Source organism: Sceloporus occidentalis, unplaced genomic scaffold (genome assembly GCF_023333645.1).
Source record: "Sceloporus occidentalis isolate IW3139 unplaced genomic scaffold, rSceOcc1.0.p SCAF_8, whole genome shotgun sequence".
NCBI classification, from domain to species: domain Eukaryota; kingdom Metazoa; phylum Chordata; class Lepidosauria; order Squamata; family Phrynosomatidae; genus Sceloporus; species Sceloporus occidentalis.
In genome coordinates, this window is record NW_028316988.1 from 26,361,246 (window position 1) to 26,367,245 (window position 6,000).

Below are 6,000 nucleotides of genomic sequence, written 5' to 3' on the forward strand. Positions count from 1 at the left end.
AAGACAATCCTATCATGGGGTTTTCTTGGTAAGTTTCTTGGGGGAGGTTCGCCATTGCCGTCCTCTGAGGCTGAGAAAGTGTGACTTGCCTAAGTGGGTTTACATGGCTACTTAGATATCTCCTACAAAGCCTGAAAGCAATGGATTGAGGTGGGGAATAGACCCATTGACTCATTCAATTGTGAGTCGACACATGGGTGCCTCCCATTGATTCAATGTGTCTACTCCAGTCAAGACCAACAATAGCATGGTTATTGGCCAAGTCACACTCTCTCAGCTTCAGGGGAAGGCAACAGCAAACCTTCCCTGGACAAATCTTGCCAATAAAACTGTGTGACAGATTCACCTTAGGGTCACCAAAAGTCAGAAATAACTTGAAAGCACACAACAACAACAAATCCCAAGCCTTGGGCCTCCAAGCATTTTGGATGTCAACTCCCAGAAGACCCAGCCAGTTTGGTTGATGTTCGGGGATTCTGGGAGCTGAAGTCCAAAACATTTGGAGGACCAAAGTTTGGGAACCACTGCATTAAACCATACCTTTTGAAACTGAAATGGACATTGAAATGCAGCACTTTTGTTGGTTGAATACGTGAAGGAACTAACTGGATTAATGTCCCGCTTTCCTATCACAACAAACGTTCACCAAGATCCTATCCCATCTTCCCAGTTTTGGTGTGATGGCTGTCAAGGGTTCTTCACATTTGCTGTCTCCGGCTTCACAAACACTGTCAGATCCCATCTAATATTGACAGTGCCTTGTGAACGTTGAAAAGGGAAAATGGTGACGCTGAACAGAAACGTCAAGCAGCAAATATCTGGACCCATATCTTTACAACTAGGAGGAAACAAACCATCATCCTGATGTCTGCAACGTTTGGGAGATGTTTCTTTTTTCACCTGAAGGAGCCATGCTTCATCTCTTATCCTCTTCTTCACTGTCATTTCTGAAACAAGAAATGTTGGCAAAGACGCTAATTCAAAACGGAGAAGCCGATGGGTATGTACTCATGCGATGAGTTCATTCGCATTCGCACTGCTTTCTCTGCAATGTAATTCCTTGCATTTTTGGATCCCCCCCTTTTCTTCTTCTTTCAGGACGGTGATACATTCCTCCGTGTGAAAAAGTCCTTAGTAGACAACAAGCTGAACACAAGCCAACAGTGTGACGCAGCAGCTAACAAAGCCAATATGATCCCAGGACTTTTGTGTCTAGATCTCCTCCAAATAAACAACACCATCAGAACATAGATTCAGGCAAAGCAAGAAGGCCTCTTCTCTCCTTCACTCTCCCCAGCCTGGTCTATGCTCTGTTGTCAATATATTTCCAATTGCTCTTCTCTGGGCTATGAGATCCATCTTGTGCTGTGAAAATATTGATGTTGCTCCCAGTTTTTTTCCGAGCTCCTTTGCTTTTCAGCGGCGTTATCGGTTTTCGTCTGTGTGTGTTTTAGCCTTAGCGCAGATGTCATCCAAAGGGATTTCAGGTATCAATTTAAAAGCAGGCTTACATGTGTATATATGCTTTTCATTCTTCCCCATTGAAGAGGAATTCCTTCTCCCAGTAACTCCATGGGAAACTGGAAGGCTAAGCTATCAAATCAAGGATCCCACTTGTTTGTTTGTTTGTTTATTATGCTAATTTTTATCTCGCTTTTGGGAGTCAAAGAGGCATACAGTCTAAAAAAAATACAATTAAAAACTTGCAAAAGTGACCATTAAAATGGAATTGGATGATTGCAAAATCGAAACAGATCATTTGCTTACAAACAGATCCTTTGTTTAATTGTGCTTCTTTCCATAAAGCGGGATCCTTGATTCAGCAACATGGGCTTTCCCATGGAGTTACTGGTTAACAAATCACTCTCCTATAGTACTAGACCAGTTGCCGGGTTTGCCTCCGTTGGAGGTTTTTAAACAGAGGTTGGATGGCCATCTGTCAGGAGGGTTTTGGAGTCGGTCACTCCTTGGGGTCTCCTCCAACTCTAGGATTCTGGTGCAGGTTCATATCCCTATTCTTCCCCTGTTATTTCTGTTTCTGGCCTCTTCTAACTATTCTATGATTCAATTATTCAATGGCTTCCTTGCAGGGAATTCAAGTTCTATGCACCTCTTCTGTTAGAAATTCGGAACCAGAAAAAGAGTCCAGAGGGAAGGAGGAGAAAAAATTAAGGCTGCAAAGGAGGCAGCATAATGTAGTAGTTTGGACATAGGGCTACAGCTCTGAGGACCAGGGTTCGAATCCCAGCTCGGCCATGAAATCTCACTGGGTGACCTTGGGCAAGTCACACTCTCTCAGCTTCAGAGGAGGGCAATGGCAAACCCTCTCTGAACAAAGAAATCCCGATAGAGTTGTCATAAGCCGGAAACAACATGAAGGCGCACAGCCACAACAACGCAAGGTGTATGACTCTGGAAACAAAGAACAGCAGGACGAAACAGACAATGTAATGAACTATATCAGAACAATGACGCAAAGGAATTAAACCACAATTCTAACATACATACCAGTGGTCCCCAAGCTGTGCTCTTTAAGGGATTTTGGACTTCATCTCCCAGAATCCCAGACTATTGGCCAACATAGCTGTGGCTTCTGGGAGCTGAAGTCCAAAACCTCGTAAAGGGCACAGTTTGGGGACCACTGATATATACAATGATCATATATTTATATCTAGTAACCCCATTGCGCAGAATACACAATCCAAAGTGCTATAGGAAACAGCATGGGGTAGTGGATTGGGCATTGGACTACGAAACTGAAGACCAGGGTTCGATTCGCTGCTCAGCCTTGGAAACCCACTGAATGATTTTGAGTGACACACACACTCTCAGCCCCAGACAGGTTGCCTTAAGTCGGGAATGCAACACACATTGACATGCACACAAAGGAGAAAATTGAGACAAATGAAGGCCAAGGAAGCAAGTGTCGAAGTCCAAGGAGGATGCAGGTAAAGAAGAAGAAGGAACAAAAGTCAGCGACACACAACCTGCTGCCTTCCAAGCGTTCTGAGCCAAGGAAGGCTAATTGTTACAGACAGAGGAGCCCAGGCATCCATCAATAATTCAGGCAGGAGAAGTGCCGGAGCATGTTGGATTAATAATATATCAGACAGCCGGGTCCCCAGAAGATCCCCAACTGGGGAACTTGAATAAAAATACCCACAGATTGCCTCTGATGCCTTCTGTCTGCTCTTCAGGTCTAATTATCTGACAAAAGGAGACCTCGGCGGTGGGCACCAGGCCATGGGAACACCTCTGAGAGGGCAAACAAAAGGGCGGAAGGCTTGACCTTATGGCGACAAGGAACTGAATAACATAGAACCTTGGAAGGAACATCTAATCCAACCCCATTCTGCCATGCAGGAAGATACAGGGGAAGAACTCCTGAAGGATGGCCATCCAATTCTGTTGAAAGTCTTCCAAAGAAGGAGAGCCCACCACCCTCAAAAGCAATCGATTCCGCGACTGAACACTCCTTCCAGCAAAGTGTACCTGGGATGGGAATCAACCACAACAAACTGGAGTCTTCATTTCCAACACTGAGCAAGAACAAACAGTGCTTTGGTTCTGTACTCCTGCACCCCTGCCCACTAGGGAATCCCACTTTTTCTCCAGCGTTTCCTCATCTCCCCTTCTCCTTGCTTCTGAACTGCTTACTTGCCATGTTTTCCCTTTACGTCAATCTATAACAATTCAGGTCAGGAGGAGCTGAGTCAGTTTGTCCAGGCTTACCGCAAGTGTTCTTTATGTCCTGGAAAATCAATGGTCTACCCATTGCTTTCCCGCTCTCTGCTTCTCCACACATCCTTTATCTCAGTCTGGATCCCCCCTCTGGATGGCCACAAGAAATACCTGCTTTTTATCTCCTTGCTGACTGTAGTATTTAGTAACAAGACCACTGGAATCTATTTCTCTCTCTCTGTCACACACACACACTACACACAAGGCAAATTGTAGGTACTATATTCTCTACCTACAGCTTGCTGTCTGTGTGTGTGTGTGTGTGTGTGTGTGTGTGTGTGTGTGACAGAAAGAGAGAGAGGCAGTGCTCTTGAATGGAAAGCACATTATCTTAACTGTCTTGAGGAATCATAGAATCCTAGATTTGGAAGAGACCCTAAGGGTCATGCAGGAATACACCATCAAAAAAACTCTCCAGTGCTTTGGAGCTCTCCATCAGGATGTCCCTAAATAGGATCAGTCCCTTGGAGAGCTTCATCAGCATGTCCCTGAATAGGTCCAGCACCATGGAGAGCTCCATCGGGATGTCCCTAGATGGGTCAATCTCTATGGAGAGCTCCATTGGGTGTCCCTGAATAGGTCCAACACCATGGGGAGCTCCATCAGGATGTCCCTAGATAGGTCCATCATCTCAGAGAGCTTCACTGGGATGGCCAGCACCTTGGAGAACCTTTCCAGGGTGTCCTTTAATGGGTTCAGCTCCATGGATACCTCCACAGTGATGTCCCAAAATAGGTCCAGCACCACAGAGAGCTCCATCAGAATGACCCTAGATAGTTCCATCACCTTGGAGAACTCGATGGAGATGTCCCTAAATAGGTCCATCACTACGGAGAACTCCATCAGGATGTCCTTAGATAGTCCCTTCACTATGGAGAGCTCAGCTGGGAAGTCCCTAGATAAGTCCAAAATCTTGGTGAAGACTAAGCAAGGATCCATTGCACCCCTGACAAGGATGCTACCCCTGATTCCAACCCTACATCTTTTAGGCTTCATCTTTGCTGGGCAACCTTGTTGTCCTTTTCACACAGAGGTGCCTCAGGCTCATTGTAAGAAATTGTACCATTTTGCTGCTGAAGGGGCTGGGGAGGGAGAGACACACACAGCTTTTGCTAAGAACAGCAGGGACTTTGGCAACAGGAGATGGAAAATTGCTGCGCGCATATAGCACAGCCTTTCTTCCCCTGTAAAGCAGCGCCGCCGCCACCATTCCTTCAATGGCAGCCCGGGGACCGTTGGGCCTGCCATAACTCTGCTCTTTTGCCTCTTTCACCTTGAAGTGACAGGCGCCGGGATTGGCGGGGTGGCTGGTTTCTATGGAGACAGGTGTCCTCCAGGAGATGAAGCTGGGATGGAGCCAGGGTGAATTGGGGCAGGAGGTGGCGGAGGAAAGAGAGAGAAAGACATTGAGGTGAGACTGACAGCTGCTCTCACATCCCCCAAGCTTCCCCCAGCAGTGCATAATTGAGATCCGTAAAAATAGGCATTCGTGGTCCGGTGCGGTTAAAGCCAATATCTGCACATGAGGGAGAAGAATTTATAGTTTTATAATTTTGTAATTTGCTAATTTTTATTTATTTATAGCACCTCCCTAAACATTAACTGCAGTCTGGTGCATTCCTTTCCATATGCATTTTGGAATCTGGAGGGGTCGTTCCAGCCACACAGCCCCATTTCCAGCAGCCAAAGATTTCCAAAACTAGTATAGAGACCAGTGAATCCATGGGGACAACCCCTATTTCCAAATCATATCACTCCTCCAAAGTATCTCCTTTCAGCCTTGGCTGCTTCAAAGATTAGAAATGGAAAAATTGGACGAAGCAGCCATAAATCCTCCGGGAGATTCAGAGTAATAACTCCGCTTTGCTGATGCTTATTCCAAATGCGCTGATACTGTTGTCTGTCTATAACATCATTTTCTGTATCCTTTGGTATCCTTTCAAGGTATTTGTCACGGCCTTTGTTAGTGCAATAAACTTGCTGAATGGAACATTGCTGCCTCCTGACACAGGGATGACCCCAGCTTTTCCCTGGAGAGGATGCAGAAAGGGAGGAAAATAGACCTTGAAAGAGCCTTGTTGTTACATCTTTTTAAAGACCAGCACCAGGGCCTTGAAATGTCAGCCTGGATGGTTGCGAATCCAGTATAGTGTAGTGGTTAGAATATCAGTCAAGGATACATGGCTTCTAATCCCCATTCAGCTATGGTTGCAATCCACTGAGATACACTCTGGGTGCAGCTGCATTGGAGAAATAATG